At 43.7% G+C, this 10,479-nt stretch overlaps 1 long non-coding RNA gene across 1 annotated transcript; it reads right to left on the reverse strand.

Annotated features, from left to right (window-relative positions):
- Positions 1 to 537: 537 nt before the first annotated feature.
- LOC144327156 (uncharacterized) lies at positions 538 to 8,707 on the reverse strand. The gene is made up of 3 exons (XR_013392065.1): positions 8,362 to 8,707; positions 3,625 to 3,791; positions 538 to 1,721 (listed from the first exon to the last, which is right to left on the reverse strand). It is a non-coding gene; the product is annotated as an uncharacterized LOC144327156 (long non-coding RNA).
- Between the last annotated feature and the right edge of the window lie 1,772 nt (positions 8,708 to 10,479).

Genomic DNA, 10,479 nt, shown 5'->3' on the forward strand with positions numbered 1-10,479 from the left:
AAAATCATAAAGATGAAATTCACTGGATAGCGGTCCATTTTATCTGGTTAAACAGGTACAATGAACAGGTTTCTTGGTAAAACAGGGTATATTATACATACCTGCTGAGATTCCTCCAAAATGCACCTTGTAACTTGGGGTCGCCATCCCATAAACCTGGGGCCCCCCAAATGGCATTCGTGGGCACCATGGCACATTAGACACCCCCTTGGTGTCCAGCAATTCCCTGTTTTATTATATTTTTAAAACGATACTTTTTAGGGGGCTTGCTTAGTTGTGGAGGTTGCATTTTAAAAAAACAAAAAGCTGAAACAAACCAAAGTTGGCAGATTGCCCCATTTCTATTGGTAATGTAATGCTGAGAGTGCCTCTTTGAGGCATATGATGTGGACATGTCCTGAAATGCAGACCTCAACAGAAAGATGGTTACCTCCATCCATGGTATGTATGCTTTTCCCTGCGGCAACTTTTAAAACATAACTGGACAAACCACGCCTAATCATCAGTGGAGAATTTATAATAACAGTCATAGTCAATTTATTTCTAGACCACATTTTCCCTCAAATACATCTGTGCTCATGGTGGTTCACATAAAAAACCAAATAGATAATCTAAGTACATTAATAACAAGTAATAAAAAGCACAACAACACTACAATATAGCACTGAAGAAAACCAGCAATTAGCAGTTCGTTTAACATGCATCAAAATTTAAGTGAGCATAAAGCTCAGAAATAGATCCAGTTAAAACATCCTGATTTCACATCCAAAAGTAGTCCCAAAGCAGGTGACATTAATACCTAGCACCCACGCAGGCACACACACCAGCCCCAATCACTTAATGTATGAACCCCAAAGTCCAGAAAGTCCCCTCAGGGTTCTTCTGAAAGCAGCTCACTTATGAAGATGTTCAGGGATGGAGAGTGAAGACAAGGCAGGGGGGATGAGCCCATTTTTCTTCATGGCCCTCCCAACTTCCTTATTCACCAACTAACTTAATGGTTAAGCATAGCCATTCTAAACTGCTTATCTACTGCATATTGAGATGTCCTTCAAGCATAGTAATGTACTAGTTGCAAGGATACAGCTGCAAAACCACAATTCTACGATTCTATTGAGTTTTTCTCTTTCAAGATCTGTTTTTCATACAGTTCATATCAGAATTGTCACTGAACGAAGCTCAGTGTGGATTGTTCAGATGACAGTTCCCCAGGTGAAGATTCAATCCAGGAGGAAGCCTGGTTTGTGGTCATGTCAATCCATTGTGACATTTGAGATGCAGGAGTTTTTGCTTCGTGGCATTTTAAATTGGCTTGTGTACCTCCTTGCATGCTTAAATGTAGAGACTCCCTTGTGTTTAAGAGAGTCACCGCCTCCAACCCAACTTACTAGTTGCCAGTTTTTCATTCTCCTAATAATGCATTTTTATAGTTTATCAAGTGGTGCCTGCTAGTAATACAATCAAAAGTAGTGGATCAAATAGTTTCAAATGTTCCCTTGTTTCCGCTCTTCATCGTTTGCTGTCAATACCTACTCCATTCCATCACTGCGGTTGTCTGGCCTGGTACCACATTTTTCAACTGACAGGAATGGTGAGCGCAGGGGAATGTAGTTGAAATGTCTCCAAGCATCACCTTTAGGAATGCCATTTGTTCAATATTCATATCATTTAGTCTTCCTCAGAAGTCAATAGCAACATTTGCAGCAGCACCAAATATGTAGCTGGAACAAACAAAAAAACAGAAGAAAGCTTTGAATATTATTGCTGCTTTCAAATGTTTCAATGAGCAATATCCGTTCAGCAAAGGTGCATCCAATGTATGTTTCACAGCTTGTGATGGAATCAAAACTTGGAAACATTCAGAAATTAACCCCCCTCCCCAACAGTTCCAAAAAGCAATCAATTTCATGAATTTCTAACCTTCCAAAAGCTGTCTGGGTAAGAAACATTGGAGCCTTGTAATGAGCCATGTCTACCTAGGTGAATCCTTGCAAAGTAATCCACAAGATCCAGTTATCAGTAGATTGTTGAGTCTTGTGGGGCACTTTGCAAGGGGCTCCACAAGACTTGACAATCAGCTTACTGCTTGTGCTTTGCAGCTTGTAACTTTGTCCACAGTTTGATTTCAAAATAAAAGCCCACCTGACATCAAACTTGGCTTACAGGGTGGGGGAGTCCATCAATCAGATACAGTTTCCCACCTCTAACCTAGGAGTTCAATAATAGCTAGACATGGCTCATCCCATATTGCCAGCATTACCTACCCAGACAGACCTCTCCACCACCAATTCCACCCCTTTATCTAGGAACAGGGCAGCTGCCTCGGGTGGTGGGACTCCAATAAGCAACACCCCTGAGAGCATCCCACCTGCCCTGTCACTGTTGTTGCTGGTGGTGAAGTAGTGACAGCAGATTCCAGTGTGATCTCATGGAAAACTTGAGCGATCTGGTGCTGGGAAATAGAATTAGCTAACAGATTAACTAGGAACCATGGGAACTCTAGGTGCCGCCACCACCCTAGCAGAAATAGATAGTTCTGAGCATGCTCAGCAGTGTCTACTACGACAGGTAACCCTGGGAAAGAGTTTCCAAATCCTACTGGGTCACTCCATTGAGAGAGAGAATTCCAGCAGTAGAGAGTAGCAATAGAGAAGATGTTTGGTTGAGAAATTCAGGGTGTAAGAAGCAGAAGAAGACTAATAGCATAGAGAAAAAGGTGATAGCAGCACAAGGAGGGAAGGAAGGAAGGAGGGAAGGAGGGAGGGAGGGAGGGAGGGAGGGAGGGAGGTGTTATATATGCAGGCATTGTAGGCCAAAGCCAAGCTGTATGCATGCAGCCTGAGCTCAGGAGCTTCATCTGCATAACAAAAGACAGAGAGGATTCTAAATTCCTCCAGTGACATTGTTAGTAGCTGGCAGGTTGCCAATCCCTGCTGAGTTAGGGGCAGTGTTGTGATTTGCTAATTGCAGTATTAAAGTGACCTATCACAGGTGGTGTGTGTGTGTGTGTGTTTTGCCTGGGCCGGCTTAAGGTGTATATACCGGCTAAATGCCCCTGTTTTTCATTCTTGTTCTTCTTGTTCCTGATGTTCCAATAAATCAGTTTTGAGCTGAATCTCGGTCTAGGGTCATGCTTGAACCCACCTACACTGCGGAAGGAAGGAAGGAAGGAAGGAAGGAAGGAAGGAAGGAAGGAAGGAAGGAAGGAAAAGATGGAGAAAAGGAGTGTGGGCATGTAAAAGAAGGATAAAAGAGAATGTGAGGGGATGGCAAACATTTGACAGCTTCCTCAGCACTAACGCGGCTGGATAGAGCTTACCTGTTATTAACTGGCTTTCCAAATGCAATCCCTTACAACCACAGCTAAAGTATGATGACTGTGGTAGCTGTCAACCTGGTGTGCTGAAATAAAATATTTTGCTATGTGTTCTACAAAAACCTTTGAATGTTTAATCCTTTGGGGATTAGAAACAAGAAAGTAGCCTTTTTGAAGTATTTAGGTGAATAAAAATGAAATTAAATGCATTTTAAGGAGCTGCTGGTTTTTACTGATGGCCTACCAATTTTGTTATTATTACAACTGAATTTATTCCAGGCACATTATAGTTCTCAGCTAACTCTCACCTCATGATATCTCATCCTGTCGGTTTCTTGTATCTGTATCTTGTGGACAAAGGCTCTTCTTTTACAGGGCTGGGAGTCTGTGGCCTTACAGTCGTTGCTGAACTACAACTCCCATCACCCCTGGCCATCTTGACCGGAACTGATGGAAGAATGTACAGCAGAAAGGTCTGAAAGACAACCATGTATATTTTGTTCTTAGAAGACACTTTACTATTGTATATTCAACTTCACTTTGCAGTTACATGAATGAGAAAAGGGTGAGGTAAAATTCAATGCAATTTAATTATGACATATAAATGTGTTAAGGGAAAGAAGGGTACATAATCTCAGTGCCCTTCAGGCGAACTGTCATTAAGAAAAACAAAATCTGACTATGGAAAGAGATCTTGACTGAAGCATCATTTTGCTATCAGCACACAAACAATGAGTTGAAACATCATCATCAAAGTGGTGAATGGCAATGATTAACTTATCATCATCATCATTTAAACAGATTTATAAACCTTTCAAATCTCCAGTATTACAAATATCAGAGTGATATACACAAAACCAAAAATAAGTATGGAATACATACTAAAAATAACACCGCTATATACTATTATAAAACTGTCCCACAAGGACCCACTTGCAAAGTCACACAGCTCATGCTTAAGCTGTCAGCAGATACCTTCTTGCCCATTATGATGGTCTACATTCACTGGCGGAGGAAGAGGAGTGCGGGGGGAGCGCACTGCCCCCGGCAGCACAGTCCCGGTGGCGTGCCATCGTGGCTGCCCCCGCCCGCCTGCGCTGGGCGCCACGCCTCTGCAGGCAGCATGCCACACCCCCGGGATGCATGTCACGACCCTGCGGACAGCGCATCACACCCCTGGGATGCACGCCAGCCCCGCCCCCACCTGCTGTCCGCCCCCCCAGTGCCGGAGCATGAAGCTCTGCCACTGTCTACACTGAAGAGGGTCCTGGCTGTCCAGTTCTGTGCTATGTATTTGTGTGTACCATGTTGGCTGATCTTACAGAATTGTTTGTCCATCCCTGTGCCTTGATTGGTACTTTCCCTGCACAATACATTGCCATGGAGAGCATGTTGCTGTTATCACAAAGGAACCTCATGATTGGGCGTGGTGGTTAAGTTACTACTATTGTTCAGTAGTGGTTGAGACAGAGAAGGGTTAAGGGTAGGTGGCAGGGAGGCTGGTGTAGTGTGTGTGCACTGGCAGGAGCACCACATTGATTCCATTAACACGCCTGCACCACACCAAGGCCCCTGTTGCCTCATTCCTCCCACATCTCCACCCCACCAGTCAAGTCACTTCTGCTATGGTCATGGTATTGCTTCTGTGCTGCTGGCTGAGCATAGGAACCATGACTACATGATGCTGGTCTCAGCAACCAGCCAGCACAAAAGGGATCACCCTGCCCATTTACTAGTGACAGAATATAAAGACTATGGATCTTGTAATTGCAAGATTACAACATAAAAGAGGCAGCACCGGAAGAATGTAATATGACTAGCAGTTCCTTGCATACAAAGGAACCAAAACTCTAGAGTAAATATGCGGGGGAGCAAAGTACAGGATAAGCATGAAAAGCAATGATTATATTAAAAGGCTAGGAGTGTACATACTATGAGACTGCATTGGTTACAAAGCAGATTAAGCAAACGGAACAATGTTTAACAAAGCAAACGCTCACTCAAGTCAAATGGGAGAGAGAAGATAAATTGCATTTCTTTTTACACAAACCTGAAACTATACACTGGAAAATCTGTGTGTTCCTCCCCTTTGTTGTTTTTCAGACTTGATGTGTCTATTTTAAATAATAATAAAACACAATTGCAGCAGCAACCTGTCTGGTAAGGATAGGCAAAGTGCTATTGGCGTTTATGGGTTCTTGTACCTTCAATTATACACTTCCTGTTTGCAGGTTCAGCCTATTATATTATATCCTAATTGGTGCAAACTGAAGATGACTTGCCCTTTAATAGACTCTCTTAATTGTTCCATTGTTAGTTCATTTTCCCATGGGGATGACTTTGCTAACTTTAACTACTAACACACACACACACACTTTCCACAAATCCCTCAGCCATATTTTATACATAAATATCACAACCCTCATTTGATAGTTGCTGCCTATGAATTTCTGAAATTTACAGAAAACAATCCTAGCTGCTCTATGACCACTCCATGCTGCCTAACCATCATCCTCTCAACACCCCTATCAACTGGTGAAAAGTGCCTGAGAACAACAATAGCCTTATCACAGTGTTTCCCAACCTTTTTTGGGGCAAAGGCACACTTGTTTCATGAAAAAAATCTCGAGGCACACCACCATTACAGCCCCGTGACGTCAGCGCGCAGCGTCACGCCGGGAGGGACGCACGAAAGTGTAAGTTTCAATTTTTTCCCCTCCCCCTTGCCTTCCTTCTGTGCCAACCGTCAAAAAGCCAAGAAAAAAGCCAAGACTTTAGGGCAGCAGGTCGACACGGAAGAAGCTCCTACCTAAGGACAGGTGCGACGGCCGTGTCCTCTACTGCCACACTTGGCAGCCCTGCCTCACGGTCGTGACTCCCACCCTGATTTCTCCCCGCAGGTCGAGCGGCACAGGCAGCCCAATGTGTCCAGCCCAGACACAAGCCCCGCTTCCCCACTCTAGATCCTGAATGCGACCAAGTGCTCTGGACTCCCGAGCAGGGTGGGAAAGAGGACTCGCATCTGGTAGCCTCCGGGCTCCTCACCTGCTCGAGGGATGGCATTGCAGGCAAGCTGCCGGCCGTCGCCATCACCGCCCCCTCATGCGAGTGGACCTGCCCAGAGTGGTGGGCCGGGGGAGGCTCGCTCTCTGTGGGGATGTGGCCCGCACGCGCGGCCCCGCTTCCTCCTGCCCAGGGCTGAGCTCCTTACCCGCGATCTCGGTCTCGCGCACGTGGATCCCACTTATTCCGAAGCTCGCGCCACTAGCCGGGGCTCTCACACCGTGCCAGGGCGAGGCAGCGCGGCCCACTGACGTCATCACGGCTCGCCGCCGCCCTCGACTTCCCTGTTCCCTCCCCTCCCTCGGGTCGCCGTGGTTACCGAGGACTGCAAGATGCTCGGGCGAGCGTGGGGCATTAAGTGGGAGAAGGAAAATTAAAATTAAAACTCGCCTGAAGGCCGCCTCTCCGGATATCTTTCGAATTTTTAAATTTTTCCCGCGGCACACCAGGCAACGTCTCGCGGCACACTAGTGTGCCGCGGAACACCGGTTGGGAAACACTGCCTTATCAACTCCTTATCTCCAAAGCTCTAAAGGTCCTGAGGCTTAGTGTGCTTCTGGTGCCAAAGACGAGCACTCTAAGATCTGAAATAGAGGCAGGACACCCACAATCTCATTATCTGCCTCAGGAACACAACATGCCTGGTTGTAAACAGAACAGTAAATTCTTAACAAGTTAAACCAGTACAGAATTGGATGACTGGGAGTTAATAATGTGCACTTCAGGTTTACCGTCACATCAAAAGAGCACAGTGTTATTACAGAGCTGCTTGATCCAAAAGACTACAGCTACCAAAATAGGGGAAATTGCAAGAAATGTAAGAATTCAAGTTAAACTGAGCTTTGGCCAGCCTGGGGATCATTGCTTAGCACTTGATTTGCTTCAAACTAAACATACTCCAAACCCCTTTTACTATCAGAGTACAACTGAGGCTATAATAATAGCAGACCCCTTTAAAAGGAGACTCTGTAACTGACCAGGCAGGAGAGTCTCCCAAACTGCCATGTCTCCTATGGCTTCAGATACCCTGATGTAAGTTCTACCGTAGAGGTGCAAGAGTGACCACAAAAAGCTCTTGCCAGAACAACCCAGTAAACAAAATTAAGATACTCAGTAAAGATGTGAAAATCCTTTAACACATCTTGCACCCAGCTACTCATCTTCTTGATCTTCTGCCTTAAATTATAAAGCTTCTCCTGAAGCAACCTAGAAATACATCCCCCCCACCCCCGCCTCTAAAGTCCAGCTCAATACCAAGAAAGATCAATTTCATTAGAGGACCTGCTGCCTTCTTTTGAGCAAAAGTTTGAAACACTTTTGAGGAGTCTCAACACTCTATGGTCTCCACCACTATAACTTCAACATTATTCTAAGAACACATTAAATTTCTGAAAGGTAGACATGAATTGAACAGCCATTTAAGAGTCTTTGCCAAAACATTGTACATATTTTATTGTAAAACCCAGAAGGTCAAAGTTATCTGGATAAACTGGCACTTTATTTCATAGGATTGTTCCATACCATAGCTATTGCCCTCAGAACATATTTTAGAGAACATAGCTCTGGATCAATCATATCATTAATGGATGCTCCTGTTTGGCTAAGATAGATGGTGAATGAGAGTTTTCTATGCACCACCCCAAAATGTGAGATCTGCAGACTGGAATTGTTGGCTTTCGAGCATAATTCTCATGGTGGGTCTTCTGCAACACACCTTGGAGAGCTTCCCTGAGTCCAGCTCAGGATGAAACAATTTCATGTGTCCAGAACAGGCATTTAAAGAACCCACTGCAAACCTTTCTTTTGCTTCCTAATCTTCTCCCTCACAATCTGCCCCATAACTGTAAGTGGGTTCTTAGCCAGCATATAAACACACACAGAATTTTATATGGTATCCTGTCATAAAACCTGACTCCAACCTTGAGTATTTTTCATTCTACCTTAATAGGATAATAATGAAAGCATACAAGCAAAACCTCCACCTTGTCCTTTTCTCCATGAAGAGCATCTCCACCAACTCCTGTTTCTTTGTTTCCTTCATCATCCTCTGAAATAATTGGAATTGTGCTGAGTCATTCCATCACCTGTAGGAAGAATGAAAATACTCATTCAGATTGTTACATTCCCAGCACATCTGCTTGAGAACATTGAAGATAGTTAATCTAAGAATGACTGCCATCACTTATCAGCCCTGGAGTCCATGAATAGGCCTGGCTAGGGTCATTCACTCCAACCCAAACTCAATTTGTTTAATCTTCCAAAATATTGCTTGAGGCCTAGATACCCAGCAAAGCATCTTCTCTTATAAAGACCTGCTTGTGTATTAAGAACCATGGGGGAGAGCCTCATAACTGGGCTGTGGTTAATTGAAATATGATGCATAGCAATGCAAGAGAGAGGTTTCTCTGTAATGGCATCTTGATTATAGAATTCCCTCCCTTCCCAGGTGCAGCTGCTACTGAGTCTTAAAAGCTTTTGGTGCCCACAGAAGATCTCCTTTTTGGCCAGGCTTTTGCTGCATTGTTGCTTTATTTCACTGGTCACTTTCCTGCCATTAATGTGTAATGTTTTTGAATTTTAATATAACTCATTCTGGGACTACTTGAGCAATGAAGAGTGGGCAAGATATACTTTAAATGAATGAATGAATAAAATAAATGAAGATTGGGGTTTAAAGAGACCCCGTGTTTCATTTGATCTGAGCCTATTGGGTCAGACAAAAGCCCAGAATTTAGCCTCTACACTCTAAATGTGCCATCACCCTTCTCTCCATTGCTCACCTGTCTGGTACCACTGATACCTCTCGTAGGCAAGATTTGCGCTTGCTTGACATAATGATACTCAGTGGTTAGGCCAAAAGCCTCACATAACAAGAAGGAAAATCACCAGCCTCTTGCTGGCAGGTAGGATTCAGTAGGAAGGTGTCTACTTACATAGAAATGAACTTTGATTAACAGTAACCAGAACTTTCCTGGTTTGACTGTGAGGTGGAGAATGGGCAAAAGGGAAGAGTCATAAAATCCAAAATGCATTATTATTATTATTATTATTATTATTAACTCAGAATAAATGAATAGTAAATTGGAACAAAGACTTTTACGCTTCATATAGTGTTGGCCAAGACAACCACATTCTCATTTGCTGTATCCGTTATCATCTTTTCACACCTCATAAATGACAAAATTATTTTCAGCTGAATGCACACATTGCTGAATATTCATCAAGTAATCAATAACTGCGTAACCCACCCCCAGTCCCCATTTTGTGTCAATTTGTTTCTGTGGAACATATGCAATTTCATGGAAAATATTTAAGCGAAGCCACATGGGAAGTTGTACAGAGGGGGAGAAGCTGATGTAGGGAAAGATACAGCAGCAGCGACGGTTGGGTTCTCTCCTGATGCTGGCTTTCCCTGTGAGCCTTCTGATATCTTTGAAAGCACAAAAGGCCAGGGTAACGCAAGATATAGAAAAGCAACTGAGAGATTTTTCAAGTACAACCCAACAGATAGCCCGAGTGCCCTTCCCTACTATCCAATTAAAATTTAACTTCTGATTTAGCATATCCAGTTTGGTAGGCCAAAGGCTAATATAAACTATACCAGCCTAAGATTCATACATCAGATGTTGGTTTTGGTAAAGCAGCTGGAGAAGACAGAAGGCATCTAACACTAAAAAAATTTTTATATATATATATATATATATATATATATATATTTGCTTTCGTAGATTTTCACGGGTATAGGTATGCAGGTTTTGGTGTCCTCGGGTGTCTTCCCGTGTAAAAGTTGGGGTGTCTAGGCGACGTTTCGACGAGGTCTCACTCGTCATCTTCAGGCTGGTGCTTTCGGCTTCTTGTTACTGGAACAGAGCAGGATCTCAGTGTTTGAGTTCCTATAGATACTGTTGAGGGGTGTGGTGTATAGCCTCCAATGTTCTGGGCCGAGAGGAAGTTCCCAGGCTAGTGTGCCTTTTCTTCTTTTGTTCCTTAGTTGCTTGAGGGATATCTTGAGTGATTTCTTGAGTGATATCCTGAGTACCACTTAGGTGGGTCATTAGGTGTGGATTAGTTGCTAAAGCCTTTGTGTCTTGACCTCTTGA

Source organism: Podarcis muralis, chromosome 3 (assembly GCF_964188315.1).
Source record: "Podarcis muralis chromosome 3, rPodMur119.hap1.1, whole genome shotgun sequence".
Taxonomy (NCBI): domain Eukaryota; kingdom Metazoa; phylum Chordata; class Lepidosauria; order Squamata; family Lacertidae; genus Podarcis; species Podarcis muralis.